Source organism: Anolis sagrei, chromosome 3, assembly GCF_037176765.1.
Source record: "Anolis sagrei isolate rAnoSag1 chromosome 3, rAnoSag1.mat, whole genome shotgun sequence".
NCBI classification, from domain to species: Eukaryota; Metazoa; Chordata; class Lepidosauria; order Squamata; family Dactyloidae; genus Anolis; species Anolis sagrei.
Window position 1 is genome coordinate 13,080,287 of NC_090023.1, and position 17,265 is coordinate 13,097,551.

The following is a 17,265-nucleotide window of genomic DNA, read 5'->3' on the forward strand; positions in this document are numbered from 1 at the left end:
TGGAGTGGCAAATTTGCAGCTCCACCTAATAAATAGGGGCTGAAGGAGTCACACAGACTGTCCAAATTGCAAATGTGTATAGCTATCGAGACCCTATATTTTCGCTATGCCACTTTCCTTGGAAATCTATAAAGGATCATCTCAAAAATTCCCCAGTTATACAGCCAGCAGAATCACAAATACTGAAATCAATGAATTACACAGCTTTATGCAACTAGCTCAGGTTCTAACAGCATTTCGACCAGATTTATGGTAGGAAAAGTTTAAAGGAGAGAATGCAAGTGAAATAAACCCACATCTCTGCCTTGAAGAAGTAGTTTATAACAGTTTTCTCCCACTTTAACTGCCACAGCTCCATCTTACAGAATATTAGAACTTGTAGTTTTGGTGAGACACTGGAACGCTCTAGCAGAGAATCTACTTACCTTACAAAACTATGATTTCCAAAACACTATAGGATAAGGTCATGGTACTTAAAGTGGAATCAAAGTCCTAGAATTGTTAATGTAGACACGCTGCTATATATGTTTAATGTGCAATCAAAACAGCAGTTAAAAGATACACAACTTTTCCTTTTTGTCTGGAAGGTAATGAGTTGTACAGATCCATTTGGAAGATGGTGGATCTATGCTGTAAGTCTGTTTTTTGATTTACAAAAATACCTGTAATCTCAGTAGGAGTATACATTATTTTCAAGTGTGAACAAATGATGTTGCATTCCCTAAAGGGCATAAAGAAGACAAGGATGGAGACATATTCCAAGGCATCAGAATTAAGCAGAGCTCTCCCCAAAAAGGTTCATCCTTTCAAATCAACGTCCTTTTTCAATGTTACAGTTTTCCCCATGGCAAACAGCTGGGCCAATCCAAAGCAACTGTCTTGTAAAGCTTGGGTGTTCTATCACAGTGGTTCTCAACCTGTGGGTCCCCAGGTGTTTTGGCCCAGAAATCCTGACAGCTGGTAAACTGGCAGGGATTTCTCGGAGTTGTAGGCCAAAACATCTGGACAAGTTGAGAACCACTGATTGAGAGGGACCACAAAAAGTTACTAAGTATCTGCAGTGTTCTCAACCTGTGGGTCCCCAGGTGTTTTGACCTACAACTCCCAGAAATTCCAGCCAGTTTACCAGCTGTTAGGATTTCTGGGAGTTGAAGGCCAAAACATCTGGGGACCCACAGGTTGAGAACCACTGTCCTATCAGTAATGTCCCTGAATTTCTTACCTCATCCCTTCCCCTGTACATGACTACATGGCCTGCAGTACCAGGGACAAAGAAAGAAGGAAGAATCTCTGTTTCAGCAAACACACAACAGGCGGGAAAGCTCAGTTGGAAGGAAAAATATCTGTTGGCAGGCAGGAGCTAGTACTCTGGAAGCTCAAAAAGCGTTGAAGCCAAATACATTTTGGAAAGGGGAGAACAAAAGAGAAATGTGCTCCTCTCCAGAGCCTAAATATTTATTGGAATCACTCTGGTTGCTTGAGATGCATTTCTTGCTCCTGGAATGCATTGTCTGGCCTGTTAAAAATGTCAGAAATAACTTTGAATGGTTGTATCTTCACTGCCATCAATGTTTTCGGAAACATGGGGCAAATAGCAAATGAAAAGCCATTTGATGCAGGTAAGTGAAGTAAAGGTTTCCCCCTGACATTGTCTAGTAATGTCTGACTCTGGGGGGTGGTGCTCATTTCCATTTCTAAGCTGAAGAGCCAGCGTTGTCCATAGACAGCTCCAAGGTCATGTGGCCCAGCATGACTGCATGGAACGCCGTTACCTTCCCACAGAAGTGTACCTATTGATCTACTCACATTTGCGTGTTTCAAACTGCTAAATTGGCAGAAGCTAGGCCTAACAGCAGGAGTTCACTGCGCTCCCCAGATTAGAACCGCTGACCTTTCGGACAGCAAGTTCAGCAGCTCAGTGGTTCAACCTGCTTTGCCTCCCGGACCTCCTTGATGCAGGTACAGTAGTACTAATAGCGGCCAAAATGCCCTAAAGGCACCTGTTCCTATCTCATCTTGGAGGCTAAGCTAGATCATCCCTTGTTAACTCATGGATGTCAGACCACCTACAAATACATGTATTTCAGAAGAAAGAGCAGACAAAACTACCTTTTGCTTACGAAAACCCTATGAAATTTATAGGATCATTGTAAATCAATAAGCAACTTGAAGGTGCATACGCACAGTATTACTGTGCTCTGAATGCTGATGGCAAGGCAGGTTCGGAGTAACAGAGAAACTACTAGTTGTATTATTCTAGAAATGAACACAAAGGAAGGAGTCAAAGAAAGAAAGAATCATCTTTATTTGGTGTTCTCCAGAGTGAGAAGTCCAACCCAGCTAGAAAATGCATTCATGGGTTTGGCATTTGCAGACCTGATTATTCACACATTTGATACACCCCCTCCTGAGGAGTCTGTACATACATTCATGTGGCAGCCTTGGACTTTAGTGATTGGAACACCACTACTCTCCCTTTCGCCAAGTACCACCTGGAGCCAGCTGCTGCATAGCTTCAGGAGGTGATAGATGGGCCACTGCTGCTCCTCTGCCCGAGCCAAATCTTCCAGGGAAGCAGAGCAGCAGCAATCTTTCCAGAAAACTATTTATTGAACCTCACTGTTACAAGTTCAGGATGCAATTTGCCAGTGAGATAGCTCTGCTTCACCCTGCAACTCTGAGGGAGACAAAACAAGCGGACAAATGTCAGCATGCTGGAAGAAGCAAAGACCACCAGCACTGAAGCAATGGTCCTCCGCCATCAACTCCACTGGATCAGCCATGTTGTCCGGATGCCCGACCACTGTCTCCCAAAGCAGTTGCTCTACTCCGAACTCAAGAATGGAAAATAAAATGTTGGAGGATAGAAAAAGAGGTTTAAAGATGGGCTCAAAGCCAACCTTAAAAACTCTGGCATAGACACTGAGAACTGGGAAATCCTGGCCGTTGAGCGCTCCAGCCGGAGGTCAGCTGTAACCAGCAGTGCTGTAAGATTTGAAGAGGTTCAAATGGAGGGCGAAAGAGAGAAACGTGCCAAGAGGAAAGCGCATCAAGCCAACCACGACCGGGACTGCCTTCCACCTGGAAACCAATCCCCTCACTGCAGGAGAACATGCAGGTCAAGAATAGGGCTCCACAGTCACCTACGGACCCACTGCCAGTACACCAATCTTGGAAGGCAATCCTACTCAGACAACGAGGGATCACCTAAGTAAGTATATGGGATAAAGGGGGTTAGCTCCCCTCATTCAATCTTGGGAGGGGTTCAAACCCCCTGCTTCAGGTCCATGCATTCAGGAATTACAAGGCACATGTGATCATACTTTTTCCACCCGTGCTGTAAAAGCTTAAATATCACCTGGTTGTTTCTTTTGATGTTTTAAGTTATACGAGGAAAAACACACTAGCCAAGAGAGGCTGCAGCAGTTTGCTTGCACTTGAACCTGGTGAAAATGGAAAGATTCTGCTGCTGTTCTCCTCTCCTCTGTGCTGATGCAAATTGAGTACAATACACTTTGCAGCATTTTTAAGTAAGCTGTTGATCAAGCAGGAAAGTGGAAGAAGGAGAAACTGGAATATTTTAAAATCTGCTGGAAAAGTGGTGCAACACAGAGTTATTTGGGACTGTCCCTGCCAAATTGGGACAGTTGGGTTTGCTGTGTGTTGACTAGAATTTAGGCTTCGGAGCACTGGAATATCGCGTAACAATTTCTCTTGTGTGCACCTGGAAATATCTGCTGCCAGAAAATCCAGCATTTGGCTCTATCAGTTATTATTGGACCATAACAAAGATTGTATAGCTTCATTCCTTTTCTACAACACCCCTCCTCATTGTTTAGGATACAGCCCAATCAAAAGATATGTGTTAAAATGTTTCTCCCAATATGTGAACAGACTTTAAGTAGGATTGAGACAATAAGCATAGTGTCTTTTTTTTTTTTTTTTTTTTTGCACCTTAAGCATTTACAGGGAAGAAATCCATGCTGCATCCCTGCCAGACTGCACAGCAGTATAGAAGATCTGCCCAGGAACAGCAACGCAAAGAGGAGGAGTTGAGAGCAGCCAGGCTGTCGGTCAGCCAGAACACGCACAGTGGAGAAAAGCCAGTGCCAAGAGTGTGTTTCCGTTGTGTACTCAGAGGCTGTTGGCTCCTTTGAAGAGAAAGGAAAAGGCAGAACTTTGCAAGCATAATACAGCTGAAATGCTAATTGAAATGCCGTAACGGTGTGTGTGTTTCCAGAGGAAAAAGAGAACAAATAGTGATGTGGATCTTTTCAGTGTTGTGTGTGAAATAGTACTTTTCCTAGCTACAAATCTAAAGAACTTTTAACTGAGTTAAGATTTAAAAGAGACATGTACAAGAAACCGGCACATGTAGGAAGAGAGTCAGAAAAGCTAAAGCACAGAACAAGCTCAGGATTGGGTTGCTGTAAGTTTTTCGGACTGTATGGCCATGTTCCAGAAGCATTCTCTCCTGACGTTTTGCTGCATCTATAGTAGGCATCCTCAGAGGCTATGAGGTCACAACGTCTGAGGATGCCTGCCATAGATGCAGGTGAAACATCAGGAGAGAATGTTTCTGGAACATGGCAATACGGTCTGAAAAACTTACAGCAACCCAGTGATTCCGGCCATGAAAGCCTTCGACAACACAAGCTCAGGATTGCTAGAGAGGTTATAAACAATAAAACAAAGAACAAAATGCTAACAAGGGACAGAAAAAAGGCATGACAACTCAACATCTTGTTATTGGAAATTTCATGACATATTGAAATCAGTGCACCATAATCTTACTGAAAAGATAAACATGATGTCACTTTTATTTATTATTTATTTATTTCGGTTACTTCTACCCCGCCCTTCTCACCCCAGAGGGGGACTCAGGGCGGCTTACAAAGGCACAATTCGATGCCGGCATCAACATAACAGTAGAATAAAAACAATATAAAAACACATCCATTTGGCCAATGCGAATCTCCATGAACGTGTGGAGATCACCTTTTGAAAACTACTAGTCAAGACAAGCATGACCTTGTTAGAAGTCAACCCTTTGAACAACTGATATTCATAAGCATTCATGTAATGGCACACAGATAACTCAGCTGTTAAACTGAAGAACCATGTCTTTAAACTGCCAAGGATAAAGATATGCCACTACAAATATATATTGGGATAACACAGGACGGTTGTTTCTTTGAAGTTGCAGTTGTAATTGCCCAAAAGATATACACTCCCTTAAAACCTCTTAGTTAAAACATGTACTCAAGAGACAAAACAAAGTACTCTTCTTTGAAAATAACATCTCAGGTTTACTAACAAACTTCTTGCATATATTCACCATATGGGTACATTTCTTATTAGAGGTCAGTTAGATAAGATGTCGTTTCTTCTCTGTGTTGACTACACTTAATCATTTTTTTTTGTCGTGTCAGGAGTGACTTGAGAAACTGCAAGTCACTTCTGGTGTGAGAGAATTGTCTGTCTGTAAGGACGTTGCCCAGGGGACGCCCAGATGATTTTTGATGTTTTTATCATCCTTGTGGGAGGCTTCTCTCATGTCCCCACATGAGGAGCTGGAGCTGATACAGGGAGCTCATCCGCCTCTCCCCAGATTTGAACCTGTGACCTGTCGGTCTTCAGTCCTGCCGGCACAGGGGTTTAACCCACTGCGCCACCGGGGTCTCCTACTTAATCAATTGTCCATAGTCTAAAAGTCCGTAAGTCATACTTCTCTACGAAAGTCCCAATAGCAACATGCATTGACCTCCACTGAGGTCTGATGCAAACTGAATACAAAATAGAGTCCTGTATCCGAAGCCCCTTCCACACCAAAGAGGTATAGTCAAACTGGCAAACCAAAATGTACATACAATATAGGTTAACAATTAAACACATTGGGTTGTTGTAGGTTTTTTCGGGCTATATGGCCATGTTCTAGTGGCGTTCTCTCTTGACATTTTGCCTGCATCTATGTCAAGCATCCTCAGAGGTAGTGAAGTGACTACCTCACTACATCTGAAGATGCTTGCCATAGATGCAGGTGAAACGTCAGGAGAGAATGCCTCTAGAACATGGCCATATAGCCCGAAAAAACCTACAACAACCCAGTGATTCCAGCCAATAAATTAAACACATTTACAAACAATTAGTGGAGGCCTGGAAGGTTGCTTTTTCCAACACTTGTTTGCATCTATTTTCCTCCCAAAGAAAAACAGTGTTCATCTTTGAGGAGTGAATGATGCAGTAGGGGAAATGCAGCACGGAATAGGCAAAGAGAGAATGCCTATTGAGTTGTTGAGTTGTCAGGCAGTACAGGAACATCTGACTACTCCAAGGTCCCTTCTACATTGCCATATAATCCAGATGATCAAAGTAAATAATCCACATTACCTGCTTTGAACTGGATTATATGAGTCTACACTGCCATATACTCCAGTTCAAAGCAGATAATCTGGATTTTATATGGTAGTGTTGAAGAGGCCAAGACCCGGTGAATTACACCCAAGAGTATTAAAAGCATTGGCAGAAGTAATTTCAGAACCACTGACAATCATCTTTGAAAATTTCTGCAGAACAGCTGATTGAAGGAAGGGAAAGTTGTCCCCATCTGCAAAAGGGAGAAGCGGGGAAGAGGACGCAAACAATTACCGCCCAGTCAGCCTGACATCAATACCAGGACAGATTCTGGCACAGATAACTAAACAGACAATCTGGAGACTAGAATTTGATTCCTGCTCCACAAATGAACCAACTGAGTGATTTTGGATGACTCATACAATCTGAGTCCCAGAAAAACTCAAATAGGTTCACCTTACAATCACCATCAGTGCAAAATGACTTGGAGGCACAGAACAACAAAAGATGATTCAGACACATACAATGCAAACAGCCTTATAACATGTACCATGTAGGAGTGAGAAGGGCACAATGCCTCTTCTCAGGTGGTGCCTTTGAGGAACGACATACTGTAAACAAAATGTGCTTTTCCCTAGTATAACAGTTATCTTTTATTTACTTATTTATTTTGAATATTTGTACTCCGCCCTTCTCAACCCTCTGGGGGGACTCAGGGTGGCTTCCAATTGGCAGCAATTTGATACCACAATATATGCATAATAAAAACAAACAGGCAATAATTATAGTTAAAACATTGAAACAATACAATTAAAATCTACTAAGAATTACCACTCTGGTGGCCATGATTAGCCGAAAACTATGGTTGAATGCTCCATCAAACTTATCCATAATCCATTTCCAAGCCATTGTCAACATTGTTATTGTCATTGTCCGCTTAATTACTCGAAGGCCTGGTCCCGCATCCATGTTTTTAGCTTTTTTCTAAAGGTGAGGAGGGATGAAGATGACCTAATTTCCTCAGGGAATGAGTTCCACAGGCAGGGGGCCACCACCAAGAAGATCCTGCCCCTTGTCTCTGCCAAGCATGTTTGAGACAGAGGCAGGGTCGAGAGCAGGGCCTCCCCAGAAGATCTTAAACTCCAAGGTGGGATGTAGAACGAGATACGTTCGAGCAGGTAAGCTGGACCGGAGCCATATCTTTCCCTCCTAGGAAAATGTATGCAGAATTATTTCATCAGTGCTCCCAGTAAATCAACTGAGACTTGTGTAGATTGGATGACAGCAGTAAAAATTGCCAAGAGAAGCACTGTGAACACTGCAAATCTGTACAAATTGCCTAAGAAGGGTTGAATAAAAGTTCATATTGAAGCATCAATATCTGCGACTACAGGCTGTCTCATTTTCTGGTTCTCTCTGCGCCAGCTGTATTTTGCAAGCGTTCCCTCTGCACAGTTGGCCTTAAACAATAAAAAAACCTTCCAGATATCTCTCCCTGAGTAGCTCCTGCCAAGCCACAAGCGCCTCGGAGAAGCCAATTTCCTGAAACAGCCCAAAACTGGGTGCAGGGAAAGGACATTCTTTTGAGTCCCAAGATGGGATGGGAGTGAACTAGGTGAAGGCTGAAAGCATTTAGCCTTTTCCACACACAAGAAGATATCAGAAAAATATTATTTTGTCAGAAGAAAAAGAACAAGACAAAAAGAATACTGTGATAAACAGATCTTTCATAACCCAAGCAGCCAGGAAAATGAAAAATGCTAACTACTGGGTTTTTCGGCATCACCAAATTAGGCCTAGTTATACCATAGAATCATAGGAACATGGAGCTGGAAGAGACCATAAAGGCCATCCAGTCCAACCGCCCTGCCATGTAGGAACAAATAATGAAAGCACTCCCGACAGATAGCCTTCCAGTCACCACTTAAAAACTTCCAGAGAAGGAAACTCCATCACACTCCAAGGCAGCATATTCCATGCCAAATAAATCTTACTGTCAGAAGTTATTCCTAAAGTTTAGGTGGAATCTTCCTGCAATTTGAATCCATTGCTCTGTTGTGTTCTAGTCTCTAGAGCAGCAGAAAACAAGCTTGCCTCAACCTCAATGTGACATCCTTTCAAATATTTAAACATGGTCATCATGTCATCATTGCTTCCTCTTCATCCTGGAAAGAAGTGACAAGTGTAGTGCTGCAGGATTCCGTCCTGGACCCAGTTCTGTTTAACAACTTTATTAGTGACTTAGGTGAAGGGTTAGAAGGCATGATCATCAATGTGTTGTCAAAGGCTTTCATGGCTGGAATCACAGGGTTGCTGTAAGTTTTCCAGGCTGTATGACCATGTTCCAGAAGCATTCTCTCCTGATGTTTTGCCCACACCTGAGAAAGTCAGTCAGCAGAGCACCTGATGAATCAAGCTAGACACCACATATTATTTGAGAAATGCTGGACCACTCTAACAACCTAAGGCCCCTTCTAGATCCTCCATCATCTGAATCCGCAATGCTCTCTGGATATTGGTAAACACCTCCAAAACTCAAAGTCAATGCCCATCAAACCCTTCCAGTATTTTCTGTTGGTCTTGGGGGTTCTGTGTACCAAATGTGGTTCAATTCCATCGCTGATGGAGTTCAGAATGCTCTTTGATTGTAGGAGAACTATAAATCCCAGGAACTACAGCTCCCACATAACAAAATCAATCCCATCCCAACCTCACCAGTATTCAAATTTGGGCGTATCGGATATTTGTGCCAAATTTGGTCCAGTGAATGAAAATACACCCTGCATATCAAATATTGACGATTCATAACAGTAGCAAAATTACAGTTATGAAGTAGCAACAAAAATAATTTTATGATTGGGGATCAGCACAACATGAGGAAGTATATTAAGAGATCATGGCATTAGGAAGGTTGAGAAACACTGCTCTACTTGATATGGTAGCTTTCCACTTCCAAAAACTAGAAGTATGTTTTAACCAAATTATCTCTAGATTGGGGAAATCAGCCATGGACCTCCAGATGTTTTCAAACTGCAAATCCCATAGTTGTTCACCACCGGCTAAGCTCATAAGGGCTGATAGGAATTGGAAGCTTAAAAAAATCTGGAAAACCATAGCTGGCCACCCCTGCTCTGCTTTGACACAAATAATCTAATAATCCTTACTCTATTTATTAAATGCCAAAACCCTGTGCAGAGGCTTAACGTCTAAGTATAGGAATGTATATGTGAATCTGTGTGTGTGTGTAAGAGAAAGCAGGAGAGAGCAATGAGGAAAGAGAGGATGATGGAAAGAAACAGGGATTCCTTTTAAGATAAAAACAAAGAGATGCCCCACCTTCAAAACCCAGAACATTGCAAACTTATGGGTTAAAGTTGCATTGTTCAGAGAGCAAATAAAACAAGAACGGAGTTTCCAGATGTCTCTGAAATTCTTGTGTTGCTGCCTTCGGAAGCAGCAGAATCAGGCCCTTCATTAGGATGCCTGTCATGGCTTATTTTATGCCGCAGCCCAGCACTAAGCCAGCAAACCTCCTCAAGCAAGAAAACCCTCCTGGGGGATTTCTTTCCCCCCTCTGCAGAGTTCTTTCTATTAAACACACAAGTGCTAATGCAACTATGTTCTATTGCGCAGGGAACATTCAGCATTTCACGGCTCACACCTGCGAAGAGGAAATCAAGACTGGCATCAATGCACTATCAACATCTCTTCCCAAGCTGTTACAGACAATAACTTTTAAGAGACTTGGAAGCAGTTATTAAAAAGCAATTACTGCCTGGGCTGTTTCTGACAGCCTTTCCACTCAAACAGAGTTTTGTGGGTCTAAGAACAGGAAACGGGAAGGAAATCTTGGTTTTCTAAACCAGAACAAAGTTTCAAAGTCACCTTAGAAGGACCACGACTTCCACAATTTCGCCAATATCCATGCTGACTTGGAAATTTTAGTTATTATCATCTTCCTCATAAATAACTTTACCAAGTTTTGAATGATAGCATGTCCCATCTAAAGCAGTATGCCGTTTCCAACAGTCTCCATCTAGATGTTTGTGGCCATTGGCAAGCAGGGCAGGAATGTAACAATTTTCCTCCATTTTTTCAGGGCAAAAACTGAAAGTTCAAGAAAGTGTTGGAAAGCTACTCATCAGAGCTCTAGCCAGTCAAGCTTTATTTGGCATTTAGTATGATTTAGCATGGGGCCCCTGATGGCGCAGTGAGTGAAATCTCTGAACTGCTGAACTTGCTGATCGGTGGTTCGAATCTGGGGAGCAGGGTGAGCTCCCGCCACTAGCCCCAGCTTCTGCCAACTTAGCAGTTCGAAAAAACATGCAAATGTGAGTAGATCAATAGGTACCACTCCAGCAGGAAGGTAACAGCTCTCCATGCAGTCATGCTGGCTACATGACCTTGGAGGTGTCTACAGACACACCGGCTCTTCAGCTCAGAAATGCACATGAGCACTACCCCCCAGAGTCAGACACGACTAGACTTAATGTCAGGGGAAACCTTTACCTTTACAATATTAACATACCAGTAAAAAGAAGCAAAACTAACAAAATGAATTTTAAAAAGGATACATGCAAGGGAAAATGAAATATAGGATACATGACACATACCTTGGTAACAATACATGGAAATAAAAGATTTCAGGATATTTTAAGCTAAACATGACTTAAGTGTGTTTAGCAACCAAACACACTACTGCTTTCCTCAATCTGGACACTATATTTCTGTTAATGCAGCAACCAAAAAAGCCAATACCATTCTTGCAATTGGCAAGAATCGAGGGATAGCAAGTAATATCACTTCCAATTTAGATATTCTACAGATTACTTATTAATGATCTCTCCTTTTTTAAAAAAATGTGTATTTTCCTTCTAAAAACAGCAAAATTTCCCCAAATCTGCTTTGTCTTCTCCTTTTGTATAAAATCATGGAGATTAACTCCCTTGGAACTGCCGCAAAGGAACTGAGTTCACTGTCAGAGCTGCGTGCAGCACAGATGGAGGATTTCAACCTTACAGCAGAATTTGGCATGCCGGTCCTCCTCATCCAGCCTAGAAAACCATTGTTCCTTCACTTCACCCCAAGAAAGACAAAACACAACAGCTCCAACAGAGCAACAGCCTTAAAAAGTGCTTGGGAAAGCAAAGCCAGCTCCAAACTGACGCAGACTCTTGACAAAGCAAGAAAGGCAAACAATGGATAAAGCTTACTCAAACACCCACACGCACATGCAGGGATGCTGTTGTTGTTGCTTTTCTTCTTATCCTTATTATCCCACTTTTTTCTCTTGATCAAGGCCTAAAGTGGCAAATAATAAGGAATAATTTCCTGTCCTCTGACTTATGAGGTACTGTTCCCACCCACTGCAAGTAAATTTAACCATCATTAAGGGAATAGTTCCCTTAAACATGTAACTTTACTATTTCCAATGACCTGGGCCTAGAATACAGCATGACTAGTTATTGTTTGTGGTTTAAGGTATCCATGTGAAGTCTGGGAATATATTTCCCATAGATAATAGGGGTCATGTTGCACTTTTCTGATTCTTTTTAAAAAGAGTTCTGGCTTAACTTCTTATGAGTTTTTGTTGGTTTAGGACAGTGGTTCTTAACCTGTGGCCCGCAGACCACCAGTGAACCGCAAGGACGGAAATCAGGTTCGTGAGCCTCATTCTTTTATTTCTGCTCCTTTTGCACTGCCTGCCACTCTTTTCCTGTTGCTGACCAGCCCCACCCCCTTGGATAGACCTATCAGCTCTATAGTATTAGATATGGTTTTCTGTGGGCAACCAGATGGCAGCTACTGGATGGCATATGTTTTGTCTCAGATACTAAAGGTGATGTGGTCTATCCAATGCAATTTTCTGCAATAACCAAACCTACAGTTGACCAAAAATTGATTCGTAACTCTTTTGGTGCTGATGTTGGAGAGTGGTCCCTGGTCAAAGTGATGCCTGGTCAAGTGATCCTGGTTAAAAAAAAATGTTTGGAACCATTGGTTTAGGATATAAAGGTGATAGTGGTGGTGTATTACCACCAATGCTGCTTCAATGACAGCTGTCAGGTCTCCACATTTGTAGATCTGCCTTTGCCACATTTGATTAAAATGTTCTCTCTAGGAATCTCTTGGTCCTCCAGTATCACTCTACACTAGGGTTATGCGAGGATCCACTTCCCTTCAGTACCTTCGAGTGCACATATTGGGAAGGGCCCTCCCGCTACAAAAACCCACCCGCCTCCTCCCTTGCATTTTGGAGCTCTTTGCTCTTAAGCCTTTTCTTTAAACCCCGGTCTCCTCTGCAGACTGAGGGGAAAGCATCACACAGAGAGTGGTATCTTAAATAACTCTAATCCAGGCTCTCAACCTGTGAGTCCCCAGGTGCTTTGGCCTACAACGCCCAGAAATCCCAGCCAGTTTACTAGCTGTTAGGATTTCTGGGAGTTGAAGGCCAAAACATCTGGGGACCCGCAGGTTGAGAACCACTGCTCTAATGCTTTTAATCCAGGTCTTAATAAAAGATATAAGGACAAATGATGCCATTGCCTAAAATGATTTGGAGGGGAATCCTCCCGCCTGCCCTGGTCATTGCCACCAATGGACCGAAAATAGCCAGTGGAACGAAAATGCTCTTTCAGAAACGTGCCTGTTTTCGGGAGGTGCCTGAAAACAGATATGAGGGACTTTCAGTATCTGGCAAGCAGAAACAGATCAAGATTCACCTGAAATGCACAAGCATACTCTACACTGCAGTCAACTTCTGGTTCAAATTGACCATAGAATTGTGCTGAAGAAACTAGACGATTCCTAGATTCTTACCTGTTCTCTCCAGTTTTTTAAAAAGCGATTGTTTTCTTCATGGTTTTACAGTTTCATAGGCTCATAATCCTAGCAAATGTGAAAAGCTGATTGTATAAACTGAACTCTTTAATTATTACACTTAGATATCAGTGTTTCTTCCACTTACCCTTATACTTTTATAGTTAAATTGTTGTTCTGTTTTCTAGCTTTCTTACACATACCTTTTGGCTGCCCCAAACCACTCTGATCAGGGATTCTAAAGACTCCAGCAATGAAACCTCTCTTGCCTGAACTGTTCCAATCCCTGGCGTCTCTTCTCTCTCCTTGATCCATTTGACTTCACATAGGACTGCTTGAAATTCAATAGCTACAGTCTGTCCTGAAAGGAGGGGGGGACCACAGATGCGCAGGAACATATAATCAACTGTCATGTGCTTTTCTGGTGTGCGGAAACCCTGAGGGTGAAGAGATTGGACTGAAATGAGGTTTAAAGTGGTAATGGGACAATATTGCTGAATAATCAGAACGGACCGACAAGAAGCCACAGCTCTATAAACACGTGCATGGAAAATCAAATACAACATCCCAGGCCATAAGATCCTATCATTCTAAGGGATAACAAGACATGCCTGTCACTCTGTACCTCATCTACAAGGGGATATTTTCTATTTCCCTTTATAATGTGTTAGCTGTCTTTTGAGAAATTGTTCACAGAGATGTTTAACAGGGAGGTAGAACTGCCTGTGAATGTCCTTCAGTACTGCTGACAAGAAAAAATCATTTTAATTCATACCGGAAGTAATTTAAAAAAAAGTATTCTGATGGAAACAACTAAGGGTGCAGCTATATTTTAGAATATATGCATTTTGACACCACTTTTAACAGTCACGCTTCAATGCTATGGGATTTGTAATTTGGTGAGGCCCTGGCACTATTTGGCAAAGAATGCTAAAGGCCTTGTAAAACTGTTGTCGAGCATGGACCCACCCCCCCACCCCCCCCCCCAGGTCAAATTAGCCTTCACCCAACCCTTGCAATGGGGCCATCCTCTCCTTTTTCCCCATTCTAATCACGCTCCTGTCTCCCCGAACCTCTTTTGCCAATCTCCAACCCCTGTGGAGGTCTCCACAGCTATCGGGTCTCCAACGGTATCCATAGATCCCCTGTGTACGTGCCTCCCTCATCCAGTAGATACTGGGTCTCCCCAGTCGTCAGGTTCCCCCAGTATCTACCGGCCCTTCATGTGTGTTTTTGTTTAATATTTCTATATTTTATGTCTTAATATAGAACTTTAGAAAACAAAGCCACTCAGCATGACCTTGGTGATCTTTCATCAGCACCTCTTGTCCTGGGAACTCTCTCCAGCCATTTTCCCAGTCATCACCTACTTACAAAGGACGCAATCACCCATCATCTGTGACCCATACCACTGGATGTGCAAAAGACAACAGGCTTTGGAGTCGAACTACCTGTTCTTTGTGCAGCCACATGGACATATGAAAAGACATTTATCAGCTGGTATTTTCTTCCCTGATGTTGGGATGACTTGCCCTGCTTTCCACATTGCCATTTCCTCTTTTCCCAGGAACGAATTCATAATCCTATCATCATGGACAATATGCTCTTTTGAAATACAATGGACACTGTTGCAGAGTCACCAGACCCGCGTGGTAGGGGTTCATAAAGACAATCATAACCACAATAAAACTCATGGGCCCCGCTTTGTTCGACCCAGAGTTGGGACAATGTAATCCAGTCACAAAACTATGTCTTCTTTGTCTGAAGTTTCCATCCTGCCCCTCGTCAGCCATTGGAGAGCAGAAATTTGCATTAGGAGTGGGGAACGCTCATTGGTTAGCTGGTGCATGCCACCATCCCACCTCATCAGGGAATCCCGCTCAGCTGATCATAACATCAATGGGGCTTTGCCAATCATTGCGAAGCTGGCTTCAGCTGGGGCAGCAGTAGGGATTTCCAAGAACTGCACTGTATAAAAATGTCTGTTTTTCACTGTTGTGGCATGTTAGCTTACTTTGGCAGATTATCGTGAACTAGCATCACTCTCAGTTGATTGAATAAAATACCTTGGTGGCTTCTTCTTCAACTTGGTGAGATTTATTCATGAATACTGAGCTTCTTCATCTTGCCAGGCACACGGACTTCCAAGGTGGCCTGTTACTGTTACTGGTAACTACGTATCAGAACTGAGTATCCGTGCTTCAAGTTTTGCTATCCGCAACTCAGATCTCACTATATGTGGCTGTTTAAAATTGCTCTATTTCAAAACTACAAGCCTCGGGATACCATAGCACTGAGCCATGGCAACTGAAGTGATGCTCCTTTTATTCCCACCAAAGGAGCCTGAGAAGGGCAGAATCTCACCCTCAAAATCATAGAGCTCAGGGAGGCTCAATACATAGAGTTCCCTCTTATCTCCATAGATATGGAAAGCCAAATCTGAAGGGCTATATACATTTCATAGGGCTTTTGGGGTGGAGTGGAATGATAGAATGACTTAGGGAGAACAGGTTCACTCCTTTGCATTGCTGGACACCTATCAAGCTTTAGATTCATGGCATGGTGCATTGAGATTGATTGCTGGGGCTGATTTTTTGTAGTAGTCTTTCTCCCATACCATACCTTCCCTGCTCTATACAGTGAGCCTCATTTCTGGAGTTTTCTATCTGCACTTCAAACAACTATTCTTTGCTGCTTCCTAACCTTGACTGCTGCTCAAGGGGGCCGGAGTCCAGCCCACTGATAAATTCCACAAAGCTGAACCACGTGACGCCTTCTGCAGCAGCTAAAATTGCAATCCCTGAAAGCAGAGAATCAAAAGCCTCGGCAGGAGAAGGCTGCCACGGCCGCCAATACTGCACAGTCCTGGAAACTCTAGGCATTTTCCAGCTGGCTGCCTGAAGGGCAAAAACTAAGAGCTGTCAACTTTCACTGGCAAGAAATCTCCGCACCAGGGGGAGGGGAGAAGACTCATACAGAACTACAAGCAGGACACATCTGGAATCTTAATGCTTTTACTCCATTTCCTTCCTTTGTTTCTCCAAATCCTACTCAGACAGCCCTCTTGCAATCATGAAAACCTCGTTCCAGTCAACACGCATTATACTACCCTGAACATGCTTGATTTTGTCTGGTTGCAGAAGTTGAGTAGTAATACTTCTATTTCTACTAGCTCTTCCTCTATTTACTTATATCCTGCCATCTTTCTAATCTGAGATTCAAGACGGTTTATCAAAATTAAAACAAATATGCACCCCAACCATTAAAAAATTAAAATATAATTTCATTTAACATCTAGATGAAAAATTGGGTTTCAACAACAAGGGTATAGAATCCAGATCAAGAAAAAAAGTTGTTGTATACCTTCAAATTACTTCTGACGAATGGCAATCCTAAAGTGACCCTACCATGAGTTTTTCTATGGCTAAGAGTGTGTGATTTGCCCAAGGTCACTCAGTGAGTTTCCAGAACCGCAGTCAAACTACTTCACAAATGGAGAAGCAGTAATGTTATTCTACTCTACTTTGGTTAGATTTCACCTGGAATCTGTGTCCTATTCTGGCCACCAGGATATTGACAAGCTCTGAAATGTCTAGAGAAGGGTGACCAAGATAATCAAATGCCTGGAGAATCAAGCCTTACAGGAAATTATTTAAGCAACTGGATATGCTTGGAAAAGAGATGGCTGAGAGATGTCATGATAGCTATCTTTAAGTTTTTGAGGGGATGTCTAGTAGAAGATGAAGCAAAGACAAAAATGAATTGATACAAATTACTAGGAAAAGAGATTTTGCCTAAACTTGAGGAAGAACTTACTGTGATAGCTATTCAACAATGCAATGATTCCTTGGAAGGTAGCATGCTCTCCATCTTTGGAGGTCTTTAGACTTAGGTTGAATCTTTCAGAAGTGCTTTAGTTGCATATACTGCATGGCAGGGCTTCTGAGTAAGTGGCCCTTACAGCCCTTTCCAGTTCTATGATGCTGTGATTCTGTGACAATACTAGAAAATTTGCTCTTTAACCCATAGGACAATACCAACAAACCACATCCCTCTTTTAAAAATCTATGGAAGGGCCATACTACAAATCCA

General features: G+C 42.5%; 1 protein-coding gene across 2 annotated transcripts in view; it reads right to left on the minus strand.

Moving 5' to 3' along the window:
• Positions 1 to 17,265, minus strand: part of RAB30 (RAB30, member RAS oncogene family) — a 79,083-nt gene that overhangs the window by 37,312 nt on the left and 24,506 nt on the right. The window contains exon 1 of one of the 2 annotated variants that reach the window (XM_060771198.2): positions 13,377 to 13,479. The exons of the other annotated variant lie outside the window; for it this stretch is intronic. The gene's annotated coding sequence lies outside the window, so the exon portion shown is untranslated. Of the gene's footprint in view, positions 1 to 13,376; positions 13,480 to 17,265 lie in introns of those variants that run through there. 2 annotated transcript variants of the gene reach the window in all.